This window comes from Lissotriton vulgaris, chromosome 11, assembly GCF_964263255.1.
Source record: "Lissotriton vulgaris chromosome 11, aLisVul1.2, whole genome shotgun sequence".
Lineage (NCBI taxonomy): Eukaryota > Metazoa > Chordata > Amphibia > Caudata > Salamandridae > Lissotriton > Lissotriton vulgaris.
Window position 1 is genome coordinate 601,026,664 of NC_141699.1, and position 24,208 is coordinate 601,050,871.

General features: G+C 46.5%; 1 protein-coding gene across 1 annotated transcript in view; it reads left to right on the forward strand.

Annotated features, from left to right (window-relative positions):
* LOC147683214 (growth arrest-specific protein 6-like) overlaps positions 1-24,208 on the forward strand; it is a 250,454-nt gene that overhangs the window by 224,934 nt on the left and 1,312 nt on the right. The window lies entirely within an intron of this gene.

Consider the following 24,208-nt stretch of genomic DNA (forward strand, 5'->3'; position numbering starts at 1 on the left):
TGGAATGTCTATAGAGGCGTAATCTGTACCTCCCCCTCGGTGGAAATGGCAATGGATAAGGCTGGATCGAGACGAAGTAATGATCTTTAATGTGATTTTTTCTGTATATGCCCGATTTATTTGATGCTGTATTGCAGTGGTTCCCTAACTTTTGACTCCTGAGGACCACTATTGAGTCACTATTGGAATTCAAGGACCCCCAAACAATTTGTACGATTTAAATTTCAAACATTAAAACAGTAGTTTGAAAAAAGTAAACACACACTTGTGCACACCAAACAAATACTCAAATCACTAAAGATTTTAATATTTTTTATAGAGAGAATTAGCAAAATCGAAATATTTTAATGGGATGGTTAGTGCTGCATCTCGGCAACTAACTTTTCAATATTTGGTTCTATTTCGCAGTATGAGGCTCCTGCCAGGGCCAGACTGGAAACCCAAAGCCGCCCTGGCAAGTTTTGTCAGACCAGTTCCAGTACTAAGTGCAGTGAGTGAGCCTAGCCACTGCAAAGCAAACTTTGGGGGGCTATCCCACCAGGGAAATTTGGGAAAAAATGGGCATTCTGCAACACATTTGTCAGTTTAGCGCAGTTTAAAATGCTTTATTCTGTTTATAGAACATAATCATATAAGCGAAGCAAATACATAAACATATTCAATCGATTAAAATATATTAAAATCATCAATTAGCCTAAGATAGATGTTTCATTTATGTATCCTTTTGATACTACAATTCATGTGCAAAATTTCCCACAAAGTAACAAGTACAAGGAAAACATTTAAATCACGTTAAAGCCCTGAAGTACGTAAAACGTTGTCATTGCAAATGTAATGCTTCTTCTCATAGTAAGGCATAGATATTACCGGGAACTATTCCCTAAATCTAGAGTATACATACAGTTGGATAGAGCTTAACCTATGTAACACTACAGATATTTGCCTAAATAAAAACAAAAAATAAAATTAATGGTTTATATTTTGAATGTACAGACAGGTCAAATTTGTTATAACACAGTCAAACGATATATAATGGCTATGGATTTCCTGGCAGCTGTACATTTCAATATATATGTTGCAACAAAAAAGTAAATATCTGGGCTTTCCGAAGAACATATTAGGTTCATTGCTATTTTTGTGGAACGAACATGAATTTTTAAAAAGATAGGTTTTAGATAAAATTTCCTATATGAATAATAAAATTTACAAAACAATAAAAAGTGGCAGCAACTCTGTCTTGAAGTATTATCACATGGGCATGCGGAGTCTGAACTAGATTTCATTTTTGGAAAAGCTACTAGATGGTGTACGATACCCAGTCTTAAACGCGTTAAAACAAACCAGTGGGAATTTCGAATAACAATTGAAAGGTAGGACTGAAAGCCAGTATTTAGTTGTAGATCCCGGTAAAAAGCCCAGTCAGTAACTTTCCGGACATCTTTTCACGGTTCTCCTTTTTGTATGTAAGAAACCTTATTTTTATTTCTTTTTTGGGGATTAAAACTACATTCTCAGGTTCAAGAAAAATATTGCAATCAAACCGGAGATTGTACCAGTAATGGATATATTTGAGCCAAGAAATACGAGATGCATGATCAAGCCTCAGACAGTCACGAATAATCTCTTTTGTAAACTGTGTTTCAGTTTTGGCCCAAATGGAACGCCATAGCAGCAAAGGGCGTACTGCAGCTATGTCAGAGATATATTCGATTCCTACCTCCTTATGTACTAGTTCCGTAGATGCCGAGGTAGGTACACAAAGTAACTTTTCAAGAAATGTATTTTCATCTCCCTGGAGTGTTGAATTATGTTGGTGCACCCATACCCCTGCACCATACAAAGCCGATGAGGTGCATCTTACGTTGTAAATGGCCATCATGTCTTTTATACTTCTGATCCCTAGTTTTGAGGAAAATTTAAAAATACTATTGGTGTACCTGTTTAACTTGTTGCATTTTTACTGTGTCAATAAAAAAACTAGAGATGTTCTTCTGGGGGGTGGTGGGTCCAGGGAGAGTGTAGGCGGTTAACGGGGAGGGTGGGTCGGGTGTGTCATGACTTAGTGGACAGGGCAAGCGGGTGGTGGGTGCAGAACATACACAGTGCATACACGACATCACTTACATAGGAAGCGTCACTAAGACTCCTTCACGGTACTCAATAGCAAACGGGGAGGGCCCGGGGGTTGTTTAGGGGTAGTTTAGGTTAGTTTTTCCCTTTTCCACTTTTCCTTTCCTGCCCTTTCCTGGTTCATGAAAGACCGTACTAATATGTCTCCATTCATTGACTGTCGACTGCCTTGATGATTAGCTGGGGGCCAACAGTGCACGATAACATTGTATTATGTTGAATGATGCCATCAATTCACGCCGCCAGGCCTCCGGGATGCCGGCACACAGGCTGTGTATAAGGTTCAGTGGACTTGCCCCCAGGGCTTATGCAGAGTTTTGTGCACTGTACAGTCGAACTGCAATGACAATGTATGCTGACAGTTGGCGACACTCACAATAAAGGTCTTTTTTTTCAACAAAAAAAAAACTAGAGCTTGCTAACTTAGCCTTTCTCCCACATGTCATCACAAAGGTCTTGGATTTATTTACCTTGAGTCTCCTGCTTTCGATAAATATCATAAAATTGTCAATAATTCTCTGTAGGCCAATCTGAGTACGTGATATTAAAACAGCGTCGTCTGCATATAATAATATAGGGACCGCCTTCCCTCCTATAAGTGGTGCATCCGCAGGGATCAGACTCATTTGTCATTATATATTGATTGAATTTGCTTTTAAAGCATAGTAAATGATGACCTTACTATGCACCAATACAACAATCTTTTTGTGGCTCTTTTGTGAATCCCTCACTATCTCCAACAGTGCCTCTCTTCAATCAATAGCCCCTCTGTCACATGTATTTCATTTGTTTTATAGCATCTCTCATACCAGTGTAGGGTGTCAGAGCAATTTACATCAGACACATACAGAGACAATGAATCGTACATGTGTAAATCGGTGTATAGAAAATGTTATGTTATAAGGCAAAGGGAACTTCAAGGTGCAGGATTCACATGTCATCCATACTCGTGAGCGTTTTTTAAGAGTGATTGGTCTGGAGAAGCACAACATCTTGACACAGAATGTAACATAGGGGTTATCTTTGACTTCATAACAGTTTAATTCTACCCAAACAAACCTTTTTGGCAATATGAAGATTATGAAAGACTGGGAAAAAAGATAGCATACTAACTTGTACCATGCAGTTTGCATGCAGCTGTTTGATGGCAGGTCATAGCTTCAGGTGCTAGTTTATGATTGTAACTCATAAACTGCACAATAACAAAAGAATCTCTGTGACAAAAGCAGTAACCCACTGAGCTACGCACATAAACTACTGTTTTGTTTGTTTTTTAATGCATGGTACACATTCTTTGCAGCAGGCATATTAACCCTCTGTGCTACCTTACATGAGTCAAACCTGCTACTGAACAAAACACGCATACATCTCCAGCAGGTACATTAATCACTAGATGTTATCTTGACACTTTTATAGTTGCCGGAAAACTACAGATTATTCAAGGAACTTTGAAGTGCTTTACAAACTGTTGCTTGCGGACCCCCTGGGAATGTGTCACAGACCCCTGGGGGTCCGTGGACCACAGTTTGGGAAACACTGCTGTATTGTATTGCTTAATCACTAAATGCTGACTCTGCTTTTGTATGTTTTTTCAATAAAATATTAAAACAAAAAAACAAAAAGGTAACTTTTTAAAAGAAAGTTGGTTGAGATCCCCTGGGCCACCGTTTGCGTCCCAGCAACTTTTTTGTTTTCAAAGTGGAAGGAATCCCAAGGGGACTCCTTCCCTTTTGTGAATAGGTTAGTACCCCAACTCGGGAGTTGTAACTTAATTTTTTTTGTGAGCTGATTACGGTTGCAAAATATTGATACATGTCATACTGATTCAGTATTTGGAGGGGATGCCTGACTCGTGCCTCTCCCAAATACCAAATCAGTATCCAGTTGCGATCCAAGTTTAGGAGTTGGTAAAAGTTTGCTTACTCCTAAAACGGGACTCGTACATAAGAAAAAGCATTTTTGCGGTTGCAAACTCGACATCAGAGCATTTGGCATTGTAAAAATCTGGCGCAAAATCATAAATTGTTGATGACTGGATATTTGAATAGTAATTGTTAAATGTGCAGTCTTTTTACTTAAGAGACATACTGAAGTAACTCACTTCATGTAATCTATACTAATATAATAAAGAGAGAGCCCAAACCTTTGAGGCCGGTAATCTCAGGAACCACAGCTCCAATCACAACACCCAATACAGCGTTGGAAAGGGCAGTTGCAGCAGAAGGACATAGGCTATGCAGACGCCCACCATATACATTTAAAAGGTAAAAGAACCGTGCCAGCAAAGTAGTCCCTTGTGGGCGCGTCTGCGTTGTGCTGTGGGCGTGTGCTGTGGGCGTGACAAACGCGGGGGCGTGTGGTACGTTCCGCCCTTCATGCCATGTCTCATATCGTGTGCTGTGGGCATGTGCTGGGGGCGTGGGCGTGTGTGGGGCGCGGTATTACGGGCAAAAAAGCGAGCGTTGTGCCCAATATTTCATTGTTTTTTCTTCCTAGGTTCTGTACATTCCAGCACCGGGTGTCCACCCTGCTCCCCTTAAATACCCCTGCACCCCATAATTATAACCCACCCTTACTCCTTAAAATACCCCAACACCCTTAAACACTAACCCATCTTAACCCTATAAATATACCCTGTACCCCAAAACCCAAACCTATCCCTAAACCCTAAAAATACCCCTGTACCCCAAAACCCAAACCTATCCCTGAACCCTATAAATACCCCTGTACCTCAAAACCCAAACCTACCCCTGAACCCTAAAAATACCCCTGTACCCCAAAACCCAAACCTAGCCCTGAACCCTAAAAATACCCCTGTACCCCAAAACCCAAAGCTACCCCTGACCCCTAAAATACACCTGTACCCCAAAACCCAAACCTAGCCCTGAACCCTTACAATACCCCTGTACCCCAAAACCCAAACCTACCCCTGAACCCTAAAAATACCCCTGTACCCCAAAACCCAAACCTAGCCCTGTACCCTAAAAATACCCCTGTACCCCAAAACCCAAACTTAGCCTGAACCCTTAAAATACCCCTGTACCCCAAACCTACCCCTGAACCCTAAAAATACCCCTATATCCCAAAACCCAAACCTAGCCCTGAACCCTAAAAATACCCCTGTACCCCAAAACCCATACCTATCCCTAAACCCACCCCTGTACCCCATAACCCAAAACGATATCTGAAACCTTAAAATACCCAAACACCCCAAAACATATACCTCAGTACCCCAAAACATATACCCCTATATCTATACTTACCTTATCCAAACATTAAAAAAACATGCTTTTACCATTCATGCATTTACAACGAATTTCGTTGTAAATGTATGTGTGGTAAAAGCATATAAAATGTAATGTCATGCGTTATAATGGCATTGCGGAGTCATGGTACTTTCGTAATGAAAGTATGCGGAGTGATGGTATGCAGAAAGAAAGTTGCGGAATAATGGGTGTTTACCCTCCCCAGGTAAGTACATTGGTGGCAAGGCGGCCCACATCTCCAGCAACATACTCATATTTTTTCACCACCGATTTGAAAAATGAACAGGTCTCTCTCATTGATGGCCAGCACCGACATACACTTTTAGACACACCTCCCGCCACAAGTTCTAGAATTGCGAACTTTAGAGCTGGGGAGCTATGTTCGAATCTCTGCATCAGCTCAACATCCTGTGATTCCAGGCAAATCGCTTTGTCTCCCCATGCCTTCCACAAATGAATGTGTTCTTCTGTAATGTAAATTGTGCTCATGCCATGTTGTCGAGTTCGCGCTATATAATATTGTAAGGAAAAATAAAGTAGGGAAACTCGAGTTCACACACTACTGAACGCGCACTCTTAAGTGCATCAGCAGAGCACTGTGAATCGGAGCGTTTCACAGGCCTGTTACAGATAAGAAATGCTATCAAAACGAAATCCTACAAAACAATATACTACTGGCCGGCAGCAATTCATACCCGGACAACGTCGGGACGGGCTGCTAGTAAATAATAAAGTCCTTTATTAAGAGCACAACAGTTACCAAAAGAAATCACCAGCAGCTCAGTCCAACTGCCACTTGCTCCCACCTGCATTCCATATGACTTCAGCTGTGACATGAGTGCATTCCACTCATGAAATGTTATATCTCCCTAACAGGGTCATACAGTTGACACAAGCAGATACTACACCACCTCCTTCCCTTGATGAGAAAGTGTTTTTTGTTGTTGTTTTTTTAACTTATTGATGAACTTGTAGACCAATTAAGATAGATAAAACAACTGAGAAGAGCAAAGAAAGAAAAGGAAAGAATAACAAATAGGAATGCATAACAAGAGTAAACAACTAAATATGCCAAGAAGGCAACAAACAGAATGAAACATTTAGTGGAATGAGAAAGCAACTTGAAGAAATATTTCTGATAACTCAAACAGAGCCAACGTGTCAGATAATTTCTTCAACATTCTACTTTTGAACAGCTCTAATTTTATTAAACCATCAACTTGGAAGGTACTGTCCTTTGTCAAAGCCTGCAACATATAACCAGAAGCATTGTCATTACTATCGTGCCCACGATCTGACCTATTATTGTTATCACTGTGCCTGTCATAGCAATATTTTGGCTATTCAATGTCTAGCTCTTTGTACCTTAGCAACACAACTAAGGTGCCACCACTGCCCCCTTCAACTAAAACACCGTTGTGAGGTACTTTAACAACTTTCACAGATTTTCTGGACAAGCCTTTCTTTTGAAAAAACAGGTTCTTTGATTCTTATAAGCTCATAAGCAACATTTTGTTGCACCCTCATTCTGTGCAAACGTTCACAGTCCTGTCTAGCAACATTCTTAGTTTTGGCCTCCTACCAAATTTCTTTCAAGGGTACAATGCTGGGTTTAAACTTAAATAACCAGTATGAATTTGAACCTGAAGCTGCTTTTCTACCATGCATCATTTCAAAAGAGAGTGGTGCACCATTGATTGTTCTGTAAGACCATAAAAGTTTTCACAAAATTTCTACAACATCATGTTTCAATCTTACAGCACATTGGACACACTGAACTAGAATGCGGTTGAAGCGTTCTACCATTCTATTACTTTGAAAATGGTAAAGTGGCATCCTTAAATGCCTGACCCCACTTTTCTTTAGGAATTCGCACATATTGGTGGAAGTAAATTGCACACCATTGTCAGTTAAAATACACTCTGGTGTACCTTATTTAATAAAACTAAGAAACCGTATGACGGGACTAGTGGATGGTTCCCTCAGAAATGTAACTTCACTCGACCTAAACAAATGATCAATTAGTACAATCATAGATCAACAATATGCAGGCAAGATATGAAAAGGTATTAAGAAGTATAACCGAATTTTGTCCCAAACTCTGAAAGGAGCAGTTACAGGAGTTTTGGTAGCTGAGCGTGTCACCAAGTGTTTGTCAGAAAGAAAGCACGGGGTACATTCATTGATGAATATCTCTGTCATCCAGTCCATCCTGGGCCACCAGACCTCCCCCCTAACTTTTTTTTTGTTTAGTAAGTGTTACCCCTAGATTCCCACTATGGGCAGATTCAATTATTTTTTCGCATTGGCCATATCGAGGGACTAACTTGTCACCTCTGACTAACAAACCTTCAATTTCTAATAGCTTGTGAGCTATCTTCCAGAACGGTTGTATTTCAAGTTTCAAATAGCTCTCTCTAGGTCAACCCACTGACAGATAATCTGAACACTTCTTGCATACAGTTGTCCTCAATCATCTAATTTCTCCATTCCTCCACACTGGCTCAAACAGAGTCACTGAACTACGTGCGGTTACGTATTCCTCAAAATCATCATTCTCCTCATTGCAGTCTTTAATAATGGGTAATCTGGATAGGCAATCGCCCCGGACATTCTTCCCACCAGGATATACTCAATCTCAAAATAATCTTCTAACATCTTTGTAACCAATCTTTTTTAAAATTCTTTTTATTAAACAGGCATCAATAATACAAGCAACACAGAGCATGAATATCTTAAGAAACATGGTACTTGCGGAGAGCAAGGTGGCCAAGGTCAAAATAAAATACATATTTATGGGGAAGAGGGTACATCAAAAATTGCAATTCTAGGCGGTACACAAATTTCACCTCTGTACAGGTTCCACGGGCCCCACCCAGCTGCCCATTTTCGAGGACGGCCCCTTGCAACATACACAGATTTTTCCCGAAACATACACCAATCTAAGCTAGATTTCCAAACTTCGAGAGTGGGGGGTATTTCTGATCCCCAATGTTGTGCAATGTTTCTCTTGGCGAGCATGTAACTTAATGTGACTCACCGTGTCTGCGCTGAATTGAGGTCAGTCGGTTCCCATATATTAAGAAGGCACCTCCTGGCCTCAGGGAACAAGGCGGTACCTAAAACATTGTGTATGGTACTATGAATCTTGCTCCAATACTCAGCAACATGTTGACATTCCCAGATAATAAGAAGGAACGTGCCACTAAGGCCGCATTTGCGTCAACATAAATCAGAATCAGAGAGTCCCACCAGCACAAGGCGTGGCCCAGTGACATATATCCTATGTAATATTTTTAATTGTACAAGCCGGAGTCTAGGAGAGATGGCCACCACCCTCGGGGATGAAATTGCTGACTGCCAGTCCTCGTCGTCCAGTTCTATACCATCTCGGATCCACCTATCCCTTAGCTGGCCTAGAAGGTCTGATCTCTGGTTGATCAACTTTTTTTTAATAAAATCTTTATTTTTATGTAGTGGAAACACAGAAAAAACAGCGGTGGTCCCGCACATCTTCCCACACAGGGGGCATAATCAAAAGCAATTAGTAACGACGACCTGTAATAGCAAAGTTGCAAGCTCAGCTCGTCCCAACAATGAGAGCGGAAGTCTCCTCCAGTTAGCGATGTCTCCCCTAAGTCTTTGTGAAGGTGGCAAGAGATTCATCGCATATTTGACATTCGGGTCAAGAGAAATATAGATCCCCAGGTATTTGAACCCCTCGGAGCTGAGCTGGATGGGTCAACCTCGTGGGGGAACAGGGGGATCCCCTTTGAGAACAAACAGAACCGATTTACCCCAACTAATGGAGAGCCCGGAGTTTCTACCAAAAGAAGCTAGAACGTCACAGACAACGGCTAAGGACGCACGAGGAGAGGTCAGATAAAGCAGAATATCGTCTGCATACAGTGATACCCGGTCTTCCCACTCAGGGGACCACCGCATGCCTCGGATTGATGGTTCCCAGAGCAGCCAAGCTGCCAAAGATTCCAAAGCCAAGGAGAAAAGGAGAGGAGAGAGAGGGCAACCCTGTCGGGTGCCACGGCCAAGCGAAAAACTAGAGGAAACCCGGTTATTGACTACAATCTGTGCTAGCGGCTCAGAATATAACAAGCGCACCCAAGATTTAAACTCAGGGCCGAACCCAAACTTAGCCAGTACTGCCCATAAATAGGGCCGCTCGACAGTGTCGAACGCCATAGTGGCCTCGAGAGAGGCAATCACCACCAGTTCCTGCAGGGTGTGAGCCCTTGCTATGACTCCATGCAGTCTGCGTAGATTCAGAGCGGTGTTCCTAAGCGGCAAGAAACCTGATTGGTCAGGATGAATAAGCCCGCTTACCACCTTTACCAGCCTATTAGAAAGGAGTTTGGCCAAAGTTTTTTGGCTCTGCGTTCAATAAAGAAATCGGTCTATAGGAGGCGCAGGCAGTTTTAGGCTTGCCCACTTTATGGATCACCACCACCGTAGCTATCCTCTGGCAGTGGCGGTTCCTGTGCCTGGGCGTCGGGGCTCCGCCCTCCTAATTTTGTGAAGCATGTGGATGTTTTAACTGCTTAAAGCAAAAGCAATTACCATCCATCCACATGCCTAACAAAACAAATCAGTTCCTCCGTGCGGCCGTGCCTACCTTTCTATCACTCTGACTCTCACAAACTGCAGGGTCAGGCAACCAGGCCATTTTCCAGTGTGACACATGCACGCTGTGCGCATGTGCCCGACAAACTTTTCTTAGTTTTTTTGGCTACGCAGGGCGGACCTAGCGCAGGCCCTGGTCTGCTGTAATTAGGGTCCTCTGGGACCACCCAATTATGACGCGCAGCAGCGCCACATTTTAGAAGCAGCCCGGGCGTGCAGGGCATCAGCCCTGTACTTCCCGGAGCTTCTTGTCAATCATTGCTGAGACTGCATCACCGTCCCACCCTTTCCCATGTCGTCATAGGGTGAGGTGGGGTCGGTAAGCGTCACTGACCCCACCCTCTGATGACCTGGGAAGGGGTGGGGTGGAGTTGCAAGATTCCCTCGCTTCGTGCCGATGAATGATCCAGGGATTTTTCTGAGCGAGCACTGGGCCAGGGCAATACCACACTGGAACACGCACGGTAAGCCCCCGCCTTTATTTATCACATCTGCCCCTTAACATACACTTGTCCATGTTAGGGTCACTGCACTTTTTGTAAAGGGGAAGCCGACATGATTGCACGACTCTGAAGAAGATTAACAGACCCGGTAACAGGAGACGATGTTTCTTCATATCCCTGATCCTGTGATCCTCAGCTCAGTGCTTCTCCAGCTCCTGACTCCTCTCCCACACCAGAGTACAAAAAATGTTGACATATTCATCAAGAGAGTGGAACTGTATGCTTGGATTGCCTGGGTCACCTAGGTGCCCGCTCCTGCACTTAATTTGTTTTGATTCTGCACGCACCAGCAAGTGAACGGACAGAGTCTGTTCACTGCTACGTTGCTATTTGTCATTTTATTGCACACTCTGCAGTGCTTTTAAAGTAACAAAGAGTGAGGCATCGACTTAAGGGAAGCCAAACACTACATGAATCAACCAAAAGCCCAAAATGCAAAGTGTCCCACATTGCGACACAAACGCTTGGTGAGGCCAGGTCACTCTTTTCAGATATCTAATTTATGAACCAGTGCATTCCGTGAATAATTAAAGCAGCTCTCTGATTGCAGCTTTATACAATAAATGTGTTCTGTTTTAAATGCACTATAGTTGTTCCCGAGTAGAGGTGGTGTGGCTGAGTAACTGTTTTAGTTCTGGATCCTGCCTGGAGGGAGCGACGGACTCGAAAAGCAGTTAGCAGCAGCAGGCAGTGCCCTTCTTGAAGTTTTGTTTTTTGTGTGAAGGGCTGACTGTGGATCTAGTTTGCTTGTAATTGGTGCATGATATGTACCACGTTTATTTGCCACCTCAAAGTCTGTGAGTTCCAGAATGCACAATGGTTTCCACTTCAAATGCTTTGGTTCTGTTTAATCTTCGGCGGAAGAGGGACAGAACGTCTCTCAGTTCAAGTTTAATAACTCTCACTTTAAATGAATACTTTTCATTGGCGAGATGAAATCTGAAATACTAAGGTGAAATGCTTCTTTTGGAATATAATAGGCTGTCTTCAATATTCAAAAAAAGTGCATTTCTCTAACACGCAGGTTCTCTAACACGCAGAAGCGTTTCACCTTACTACATCAGATTAGATTTTCTCTCTCATTGAAAATAATTTATTAAAAAGTTAGCGTTTGAGTACCTGAACTGGGAAACATCCCTACCCCAATTCTAATACCAATGCTATTAGTGAACTAAGACAAAAATCAGTGGTCATGTGATCCTATGTGGACTAGTTACCTATTATATATACATTATTTTACACCAATTTGGAAAACCATTCTTGGTGCGAGAACCACTCCCAAAAAATGTCTAGCTCGCTCGCATTGCAAAAGTCATTCATTGATCTTGCGCCCTACCACTTTTAAATTTCACCAGCCGCCACTGTCCTCTGGTCCAAAGGTAGGGTCCCCCTCTTGCGGGCCTCTGTAAACATACCGCCAAGATATGGGGCAAGCTTGTCAGGTCTGAGCTTATAGAGTTCAATAGGAATCCCGTTAGGCCCCAACGCTTTTCCTGATTTTAAAGAGCGGATAGCTTGGGCCATTTCATCGGGACTAAAGGCGCTATTCATGAAGTCGCTGTCCTCATCGGACAGGCAGGGTAGCTGTATATCTCTAAGCAACAAATGGGAGTCTTCCTCCGGTCTATCAGAAAGCGAGGTATAAACCGTTTGAAAGTGAGTCGCAAATCTATCAACTATTGCCTGCGGATCGGTAAGTGTGACGCCATCATCCGTGACAATCACAGGGACTACTCGAGAAGCCCAGTCCTTTTTATCCACCCAGGCGATGAGTTTCCCTGCCTTATCTCCGAGGTCATAAAGTCTGCCCTGTTGCTCTCTGCCAAGCGCCCTCGCCCTGTCCATTACTAGAGATTTGTATTCATGTTGTTTGAGGCATAATAGATGCAAACCAGCCTGCGTTACCCCCCTCCTCCAGTTTCTCCTCCAACAGCTTTATGTCGTTTTCAATAGCCACCACCTCCTTGTTCCTCTCCTTCTTAACTCCAGCTATCAGTGAGAGCGCTTGGCCCCTAATTACAGTTTTGAAGGCTTCCCAAAGGGACACAGAAGAGGAAACAGATCCAACATTATCCACAAAATAACACTCAAGAGCTTGGACAAGGTCCTTACGAAGCTTGGGGTCTCGGAGATACCATGGGCTAATGGGGGCTATTCTGCCTGCCGAACCCGGTGTAATGCAAAGTCGGAACCAGAGTGGAGAGTGATTAGATATACCCCGGGCGAGATGGGCCACCTCAGTCAAATAAGAAGTCTGTGCCGCCGGGACCAGACAGTAGTCCGAGCGAGAGAGGCTTCCATGAGCTCCAGAGTGAAAAGTATATTGCTTCTGATCAGGGTGAAGCAATCTCCATCCATCAACCAGACCCATGACGTTCATAAAATCAGGCAGCCACTGGACGTTACGCCCTAGATCACATGGGGGATGTCTGTCCATTGTCCCGGACATCACAGCATTGAAATCCCCCCAGTACCAGCAGTCCAGAAGGCAAGTCAAGCAGGAGTTTACCTAGCGTGGCAAAGGAAAAGGACTGTAAACCGGGGAGGATATAAACAGATATAAGAGTAAGAATGTACCCCTCCCATCGACCTGTGATGCCTACATATCTGCCTCTGTCATCCGCTCAAACTGAGTCCACGGCAAGTGGGAGTACCCTACGTGCTAAAATGCCCACCCCCGCGAGCTTGAGGTGAACCCCGCTTGTGCCAACAGTGTATAACCCATTCTATATAGAGCTTTACATGTGTTTCCAATTAAAAGAGTTTCTTGAAGCAGAACCACATCAGGTGCATGTCGTTTGAGGTATTGCAAAACCACACTACGTTTTATCCGGTCCCCCGATCCATTCACGTTACAGCTTAATACCTTTAGTTCCTTACCCCCCATCGTCCCATGTGAAGGATACTGGACAATACTCTGCATTGTTTGAAATGAACCCAGAAAGTACTGTGATGCCACAAACCAAATAACAAACAAAGGAAACAACCCACACTCCTCAACTACCCCCACCGGCTGCCCTGCCCACTAGGCTTCAAACTGCCCATTGAAAAAGCAGAGTGCCTCTCGCCCTAAATATTCAAAAGAAAGAACAAAAAAGGGTATTGAGGGGAATAGTCACCGGAGCCCCTGGTCGGGCCCCACTAAGTACAATATTGCATAGGTCCGCAGTACATACTAAGCAACAAGAAATTAACACACTCCCTCTCCAGTTTCAACACTACACCCTCCCCCCCACCTCATCACACACAGTTGATTCTCCAAATAAAGAAATCAAGACTCAACACCATCCTCATGCCCCTGAGACTCATGATCCAGGGGGCCCAGGTTTTCAAGCCACTCCGCAGCCACCTCAGGTTGATCGAAGAACCAAACATTATCATTAGCCACCACTCAGAGATGAGCGGGGAATAGCATCAAGTATTTTATGCCTCTCTCACGCAGGTCCCGTTTCACAGATAGAAAGGTCTTTCGCTGTCTCTGCACCCTCTGCGTAAAATCGGGAAAAAAGGAAATTGCAGCATTCTCATATTTGAGGGGGGCATTAGTTCTTGAGCACTGAAGGATGGCGTCTCTGTCGCGAAAGTTGAGGACTCTGGCCAGCATGGGCCGCGGGGGTCACCCGGCCGAGGGCGACCCCAGGGGACCCTATGAGCATGTTCGATAACGAAGAATTTACTCAGGCCCCTCGGCTGGAGATGCTTAAGAATCAGATCCTCAACAAACAGGTCCCGAGCAGGGCCCTCTAATTTTTCCGGACCACCTATTGTGTTGCGGCGGAGGCGACCTTCATAATCATCCAGCTTAAGTTCGAACATTTTTCCGGGAATCTCGCATTTCTCCGACCTCCTTCTGCAAGTGAGAGACATCCTCCACCAGGCTGCCGTTGGTGATTTCCACCTGTTTCACTTTTTCATTCAGCTTCCCCATATCAATGCGAATGAGATTGATGTCTATGGCCATTGAGTCCATTTTGTGTTCTAGAGAGGTCTTTACTCCAGAAATGGCGTCCATGACGTCTTTGAGGGACAGTTTCGGGCTATCCCCAGCGATGCTCCTCCGGTTGAATCTTCCGATAATCGTCCCTTGGTTACGTCTTTGGGGACGGTATATTTATCCAACTTGTTCGATTGGATCGGCTTCCGACCCCTGGTGCCGGTGGTTTTGTTCCGCTCCATGGTGTGACAGATCACCCAACCGGGGGAAGTTTCAAAAGTTTGAGATAGTGGCGTGGAGAAAAGGGGGGCACTGCGCACCGGCGCTTATAGGCCCTAAGATTAGGCCCAATCACTCTTGCTTGGCGGCGTCAACAAGAAAACGGCCGGCGGACAATGGAAGTCCATTCCCTTCTGCTCCCCAGGGCGGCAGCGATGATTATGTCAAAGACACTGAAAAGCACTATTGCACACTGCGCCCCCCGGTTTTAAGACGGGACGCACGAGCAATCACTGGGGAAGGGGAAGCAGATTATGGCCTTGACACCCAAAATGGCTGCTCCCGGACAAAGGACAAAACCTGAGTCACATATATGAGGAGGGGGAAGGGTGCAGGAAGAGATTCGTCTCCGCCAGTTAGGAACCGTTGCGAATAGCAGGAAAGTACCGGGATTAAACCGGGGGGGATGAGACTCACCCCGGCAATCTGAATTCGTGCACGGCCTCAGTCCCAACGCCCGCCACGGGCTAATGGTCTGGAGTGATTCAGTGAGCGAGCCGCATACAGTGTCTTCGGCTCCGACGAAAGGGTCCCATCCGGGTCGTCCACAGATATACGATGGATTCCAGGGGTGACTGTGACTGATGTCAGGATCAGCTCACGGCCCAATGTCGCTCTTCTCCGGGCCTGGTCCCGCCCCAATGGCTGACCGGAAGTCCCCTGGAGCTCGGATTAGCACATCGCTGCGAGTCCCGGCTTATGGGCCTGCCAGCCGTCGATGATATCTTGGCGACACCGTGGCTCTGAAGACCGCAAATCGCCCCCAGTTCATCTGCAGCGGTTCTCACGCCTGAACAGCTTCAGGGGGGACACTGCAGACCCAGGATAAGTGAGTCAGGATCGTTGCGGGGCTCACCGATCACGGAGCTCCGAGACTACGCGGCCATCTCAATTGTGGCCAATCTTGACAACCTAGATGCAGTTTATTTTGGTATAGCTCCTGAAAGAATATCTACTAAAGGTCGATGGTTGGTTCTGATAATAAATGGTGTACCCACAAAAAAGCATGAAACTTCTTCATGCACCATGCAGTGCCCAACCTCTCTTTTTCAATCATGGTATCACCTTTCTATGTCATTGTGTGTGCGTGATGCAAAACCAATAGTAAGATCAATGGTTCTGTAGTTGGGGATCTCTGTGTATAGTCATAATCTAGTGAATAGTCCTGCCCATGTGCGTGGACCCCGGAGCAATCAAAATAATCTCCTAAAGTGTCGAAAAAATGCAGAACTGCACAGACACTTAAGAGAGAATTAAAGACAGATAATGCAGCCTATAACCAGGCTACACTGTCCAGTACTTCAACTAGAAATTCCACCAAAAATCCACAAACAGCAAAGCCTGTCCAGATTTCCCTTGCTTCAGCAGCAAAAACCCTCTGGAATGATAGAGAGGAAGACATGGACAGACAAGCCCCATAGGCTGCCATTATGTGGCTCAAAACAGGATACTGTGCCTTTAAGAGAACTTTCCAGAACTTCACAGTATCCCAGAATGCACTGCAGGTCCCTTTTACTTTCAGTTATTTTTTCCGGCTCCTGCTAGCAGGACCCTGGAGCATTGAGCTCTCTCTTTTCAAGGATTTTTGGTGATTTTTCACTACTTTTTCAAAGTAAGTGCTTTCTACGTACTTTGGTGCCTTTTCTCCTTGATTTTTGCACTCTGTTCTATGTCAAATATGCCTGCATTATTCGACAAACGCCCAGAGTGCTCCAGGAAGAAGGCCAAATCAGATCCCCATGAGGTGTGTATCCTCTGCCTTCCATCTTCCCATGTCCCAGAGGAGTGTGTGATCTGTCAAGGCTTCTCTGGCAGGACCCTGAAGGACAGAAAGAAGATCAGGCTTCTGGGCCTTGAAGGCACAAGGTGGGTCTGGAGGGGCTTCATCTGCCCGTGCTGAGGCCTCTGGGGGCTCCCCAGGGGCAGGAAGACCAGCAAGCGTCCCCATTCTCCGTCTGGGTCGATTGCACCGACTATGGCGTCGAGAGGGATGACTACGGTCTGTTCCCCATCGTCGGGGGCGAAACGACGTCGAAGCTCGGCGTCGAAGGACCTCACCAGGCCACCATCGAAGTCTCCGGTGACTATTTCGTCGTCGTCCTCGTCGTCGTCGAGTGATCGACGTCGAAAGGCCCGGCGTCGGCGCTCGCCGTCGAGGCGACACCGCCGTTCGCCGTCGGCGAAAAGGAGATGATCGTCGTCGAGGAGATCCTCGTCGTCGAGGAGTGGATCACCGTCGAGGCACAGGTTGCCGTCGAGGCGAAGATCGCCGTCGAGGAGCAGCAGATCGCCGTCGAGGTGCAGAAGATCGCCGTCGAGGCGCAGATCGCCGTCGAGGCGCAGATCGCCGTCGAGGCGCAGCTGATCGCCGTCGAGGCGTAAAGGTCGCCGTCGAGGTGGACGAGGTCGCCGGCGAGGCGGACGAGGTCGCCGTCGAGGCGAAGGCGTTCGACTCCGAGGAGAAGACGCTCAACGTCAAGGGACCGGCGCTTGCTGTCCGGTCGCCGTTCTTCGACGCCGAAGAAAAGTGGAAGGGGGCCTGACGCCATGGGAGGTTCGCCAACGTCCCAGGCTGGTAAAGAAGGCGGTTCACTGGGCTCGGTGTATTCCGAGGTATATACCCCGTCACAGAGGCAGGTTACGCCACCGCCTCCATTGCCGAGGGGTCCCCCTCCGGGGAACCCTACTCCTCCTCCGTTACCAGTACCACCACCTCAACCCGGACCTCGGTTGCCAGAAAATCCGCCTCCGGTTCCTCCAAGGTCTGTCTCACTGCCTAGACTTCCGACCACTCCCAAGGGGACACCTAAGCCATAGGCCCCGGCCAAGCCTAAGTCGCCCGCTCCTGTGGAACCGGCGGATCGACCAAGGCCGAGGAAGTCCCGATCACGCTCCGGACGGAGAGAAAGATCGAGGAGTCGACGGAGATCCTCCACCAGATCAAGGCATCGCCATAGGAGGCGGGGTTCTAGGTCCCGCACGGACTCCTCCAGGACCCGCTCCTACTCACCGACTTTATCGGACCCCCCTGGGACCAGGGTATCTCCGGTGGACGACATAAGCACATTCCACGAGGTTCTCCTTAGGGGGGCTGCAAAATTGGGTATCATGGTGACGGCTCCAACACCAACGACGTCCGTGATATTCGAAACTCTTCACAAGAAGCATTTGTCTTGCCCTCTACTACCACTAGTACCTGGATTGGTAGAACCTGCAGAGGAGCTGTTCCTCACACCAGCGGTAGTGAAGGCCGCTCCCTCCCGACTTCTGAAGAAGTACAGGGCCCCGGATTCGGACCCTGCCTTTCTGAGGATAGATCCAGTACCGGCTTCGGTGATAGTGACGGCGGCCAGGAAGTGACACTCTACCTCCCCGTCATCCACCGTGCCGCCAGATAAAGAAAGTCGATGGATCGACTCAGCTGGAAGGAAGGCTTGTAGGACTGCGTCCACGGCCATGAAGGCGTCCAGCGATACGGCACTGCTAGGACGTTATGACCGGGCCCTGTGGGACTCCCTGCAACAGTTCATGGAACTGCTACCAAGAGACAAGAGGGAGGACTTCCAAGAGATCCTCAAGGAAGGGATGCTGGTGGCAAATCAGGTCATCAGCGCAGCGGCGGATGTCTCCCTGTTGGCTGCCCATGGTTACTGTCATGGGATCAATCAGCGGCGCCATGCTTGGCTCAGGCTCACGCCACTCAAGCCGGAGACCCAGCAGGGGGTGGCAAATCTGCCCTTTTCCGGGGACACCTTGTTCGGAAAACACGCAGATGATGAGATGGCCCGCATGAAGGCGGAGACGGAGACCCTTACGGCTGTGGGCTTGGAGAAGCCCAAAGAAAAGAAGTCCTACCACCTGTTCCAGAGACGGTTCGGTGCACAAGGAAGAGGACGAGGGCAGTCTTCGGGACAGCGGCAGCAACAACAGCAGCAGCTCCGGAGACCCTTCCAGAAACGCCAGAAGGGTAGAGGGGGACAGAAGTCCTCTACCGCGAAAAAGGGCCCGGCCGGGTCGCGGCCCTGAGCTGTTACTTCCCCTTCATCCATTACCTGCTCCGGTGGGGGAAAGCGTTCAGTTTTTTCTGGCAGAGTGGAGAAAAATTACTCAGGACAAGTGGGTGCTGAATATTGTTTGCAATGGATACAGTCTTCCGTTCATCAGCCCGCCTCCAGCGATCCCTCCGGTCAGCTCACAGTATCAACTGCGCGAGCTCCAGGCGGAGGCCGATATCCTGTTAAGGAAAAGGGCGATAGAAGACGTACCTCTGTCTCAAAGAGGAAAAGGTCTGTACTCCCGGTTCTTCCTGGTTCGCAAGAAGGACAAGAACGAGTTCAGGCCCATTCTGGACTTGCGACAGGCAAACAAGTGGATTCACAGAGAAAAGTTTCGCATGCTGTCGTTGCATCAGATTTATCCTCAGTTGCAACAGGGAGACTGGCTTTGTGCAATAGACCTACAGGATGCATACTTCCATGTGCCCATTACATGCAAACACAGGAAGTGTCTGCGATTTCAAGTCGGCACAAATCATTATCAGTACACAGTACTGCCATTCGGGCTGAAATCTGCGCCCAGAACATTCTCAAAGTGCATGGCAGTGGTAGCGGCACACCTAAGGAAGAACAAGGTGTTTGTCTACCCGTACCTGGACGATTGGTTGATCAAGGCCTCCTCCTTCTCGGAAGCTCAAGCACACTTCCAGAAGACGTGCGTTCTCATGAACAAGCTGGGGTTGCACATCAACATGTCCAAGTCTGTCCCGACTCCGGTCCAGTGCATTCAGTACTTGGGAGCCACCATCAATACGCTGTCAGCAAGCGTGTCTCCTTCAGAGGAGCGACGGCAATCGATCCTTCGGAAGGCTCAGGCTCTTATGACCGCTTCATCTACAACAGTGAGGACGGTGTCTTCTCTACTGGGGTCGATGGCCTCTTGTATCTTCCTCACTCCTCATGCACGGCTGCACATGAGACCGCTGCAGGAGTGCTTGGAGGACCAGAGGAAAGGATCTTGGGACGACAAGATACGACTGTCTCTGCATGCTCTTCAGTCTCTGAAGTGGTGGTGTTCAGCGGAGAATCTCCTCAGAGGGGTTCCCTTCCACAAGGACATTCCCATTCAGACTATCGTGACGGATGCCTCTCTCCACGGCTGGGGAGCGCATTCGGGAGACTTACAGATTCAAGGAACATGGTCCCCGATGGAGTCCACGTTCCATATCAACTTCCTGGAACTCAGAGCTGTTCACTTGGCACTGAAGGCCTATCATCCTTCCTTCCAGACCAACTCTCTGCTTGTACAGACGGACAATACGACCACGATGTATTACCTCAACAAGCAGGGGGGCTCGAGATCTCGCACTCTGTTGCAGGAGGCGCAGGCGATCTGGCACTGGCTTCTGGCCAGAGGATTGACGATAACGGCTACCCATCTTTAAGGTGTGCAGAATGTTCAGGCAGACGCACTGAGCAGACTGATTCAGGAAAACCACGAATGGGTCATAAACGACGAAGTACTAGGAGAAGTCTTCGAAAGGTGGGGGACTCCAGACATAGATCTGTTCGCCACCGCCGAAAACAGCAAATGCCGAGACTTCGCCTCCAGGTACTACCAGCAAGGGACGCTGGGGAATGCGCTATGGATCAACTGGTCGAACAGCTTTCTGTACGCTTTTCCGCCTATTCCCCTGTTTCCAGCGGTGCTCATCAAGCTGTCCCAGTCCCGGGCACGGATGATCCTGATTGCCCCGGAATGGCCCAGGCAGTGGTGGTTCACGGACCTGCTTCACCGGTCTCTCCTTCCGCACATACGGCTGCCGTGCAGGCCAGACCTTCTCACGAAGTTCGGGGGGCAGATGTTGCACCCAAACCTCTCATCTTTGAGTTTGGCGGCATGGCTCCTGAGATAGTGCAATATGGCCATTTGAATCTACTAGATGATTGCATGGACATACTGAAGGAGGCCAAGCGACCTTCCACTCGGACTTCCTATGCTTACAAGTGGAAGAGGTTCTGTATCTGGTGCAAGTCCAAGAACTATGACCCAACGACATGCAAGGAAGACGTCATCCTTCCTTACCTTCTGCATTTGGCGCAGTCTGGCCTTAATGTTCATTCCATTAAGGTTCATCTCGCTGCATTGACTGCCTACAGGAAATGCCCTTCACAGACTTCCTTCTTCCAGATCCCTGTGATCAAAGATTTCTTGGAAGTCTTGAAGAAAGTATTCCCTCCTGTCCAGCTTCCTTCGCCTTCATGGGAATTGAATGTGGTGCTGTCTAGATTGATGAAGGAGCCTTTTGAACCTATTCATATGGCTTTGCTGCAGCACCTGTCCTGAAAGGCGGCGTTCCTCGTGGCCATTACATCGGCCCGCAGGGTGAGTGAAATTCAGGCGTTGTGTTGCCAGGAACCTTATACTGTATTTCATGCTGCTAAGGTTGTTATGCGTACTCACCCTAAATTTCTTCCAAAGGTTATTTCTGATTTTCATGTCAACCAGACTAAAACTTTGCCTACGTTTTTTCAGAATCCTTCATCTCCAGCTGAAAGGTCTTTACATTCCCTGGATGTTAGGAGGGTGTTGAAATTTTATCTGGATAAGACCAAAGATATTCGTAGGTCAGACCAATTGTTCATCAATTATGGATCAGTCAGGACGGGTCTTGCTACCTCTAAGCAGTCCATCTCTAGGTGGATTGTGTCCTGCATACAACTGTGTTACCAGAAAGCTAATAAGACCTTAGGGGGTAAACCTAAGGCTCATTCCACCAGGGGCAAAGCTGCCACGACGGCTTTGCTTCGTAATGTTCCTATTGCAGATATCTGCAAGGCCGCCACTTGGAAGTCAGTCCATACCTTTGCTAAGCATTACTGCCTGGACACTGATGCCAGGGCAGGCGCTCAGGTTGGGCAGGCTTCGCTGCGAAATCTGTTCGCACAATAGTGGTGTTATTTCTCGTTTCTCCACCGCCGCTTTGGTGTGGGGATGGGCTTGCCATTCTATTCACTAGATTATGACTATACACAGAGATCCCCTACTATAGAAGGAGTAGTTTCTGTCCTGTAACTCCAGTTCTGTAGTAGGGGTATCTCTGTTATAGTCATAAGCGCCCGCCCTCCGCCCCGGTGGAGAGAGATGTTCATGTAAGAAATGCTACAGGTCTGGCGTGTTACGCCTTCAAAAAGAACTGAAAGTAAAAGGGACCTGCAGTGCATTCTGGGATACTCTGAAGTTCTGGAAAGTTCTCTTAAAGGCACAGTATCCTGTTTTGAGCCACATAATGGCAGCCTATGGGGCTTGTCTGTCCATGTCTTCCTCTCTATCATTCCAGAGGGTTTTTGCTGCTGAAGCAAGGGAAATCTGGACAGGCTTTGCTGTTTGTGGATTTTTGGTGGAATTTCTAGTTGAAGTACTGGACAGTGTAGCCTGGTTATAGGCTACGTTATCTGTCTTTAATTCTCTCTTAAGTGTCTGTGCAGTTCTGCATTTTGTCGACACTTTAAGAGATTATTTTGATTGCTCCGGGGTCCACGCACATGGGCGGGACTATTCACTAGATTATGACTATAACAGAGATACCTCTACTACAGAACTGGAGTTACAGGACAGAAACTACTCCATCCTTCATACTATGATAAAACTGCTTCCCATCCTTAAATACCAACATCAAATGTAATGCAGGTATTGCGTCCTTTAAGACCAGTTGAAAAGCAGGAACCTGTGAGATGCCAGATGTTATTCGTTCAAAAGAACTTTTACATTCTTCATTCTATTGACACAGACATTCCTTTCAAGTAGAATTTAAAAACTCAGTGAGATTTGCAAACCCCTTGATAACTTCTGAGTAAAATTCACACATATACAAGAATGATTTTTATTGTTCATGACCTTTGGGTATCGGGGATAGATAATGGCATCAACCAATACCAGTTTTGATTTAACTCCAAAACCTGTAAGAAATGCCATAACTTTGGGAATATCCTTGAAGATCTCAGAAATCACTCTCTGGAAAGCCGAAGCAGCAGTCTAATCCAAAAGGTAACCTGAAAAACTTGAACGTCCCCTTTGGGGTGATAAAAGCAGTAAAATTGTGTGAATCAGGGTGTAACATTATCGGATGGTAAGCCACTATCATATCTAATTTGGTAAACCATGAGGACTTCCCAGCCTTAGTCAAAAGATCTTCAATCCGAGGTGGAAGAAGATGTTCTACCCAAATTGCATTATTATTTAAACTTCTTAGCTCAATACACATGGTAAAAATCGGGCGCAAAATCATTTTTTGGTAATTCAATATTTGAGTAGCAATTTTTAAATGTCTGATTTTCGTTCTTAAGAAACCTATGCATTTCCAAAAGCATTTGGACCCAATACCTATGAGCACGTATGTGAATTAAAATTCCATAGTAGTATAATAATGCCAGTAAATGTGCTATTTATTTAATTTCATACCGTGCATTACAATTTGCATTTTCCTGCTGCATAAATCAATCAACCAAGGCACAATATTTGGCCTGTATTGCTGCACAATTCCATTGGATTCTATGATAATTGCACACCTATTTCCCATTGTCATCATGGCACACACTTCATGCTGACAAGCCACTTTTGCATTTTGTCTTGTGAATTCTGGTTATTCTACCCTTTGAAACTGTCTCATTCATTGCAAACATTTGTTTCAATGCGTGCCTTATTTTCTAATTATTTATACGTTTATGGGTGTTTATACCTTGGGAAGTGGGATGATGCACATGGCTTTTGGACAGGGAAAGCAAGGGCAGTGAGACTGGAAGGCAATCACAGTGGCATGTGGGACACTCAGATTGGGTCAGGGAGACATATACACTGGAAAAAGGAGATGCATGCTGGGACATGGAAACACTGAGAAAGGAAGAGGAAGTACCCTGAGACTTCTGGGATGAGGCACACATATAATGAGGCTCTAAATATACTGGCACTGGGCAAGACTCCTTAGTGGGATTAGAGGGCATGTGTCCAGTGACACCACCAACACATCATTATATTGCAACAAACATAAACATCATATTAACAGTGACACAGGGACTTTGACACTTCAATAGAAAAGCACGTACATTGGGACATGAAAACCCATGCTCTGGGGAATGGAGCCCTGAGACATTGGGGCAGGGAGCTACCCACCCTGGCAGTAGGGATAATGGGACAGTGGAGCTAGGATGCATGCACAATGGGGCAGGTAACTGGCCTTGGGGTAGGGATTTACCTGACATGGGGATAGCAAATACACCGGCACTGGGACAGTGAATGTAAGGAGACCAAGACTACACCAGCTTGGTGACATAGGACCTGGAAGGCACAAACACTGAGAGTGGGCGGCATAGACACTGGGATCGCGGGGCATGGTCACTGACTCAGTGAGACATAACGCAGGACAGAAACTGTGACAAAGAGGGACAGGGAGGCATGGTCAGGGA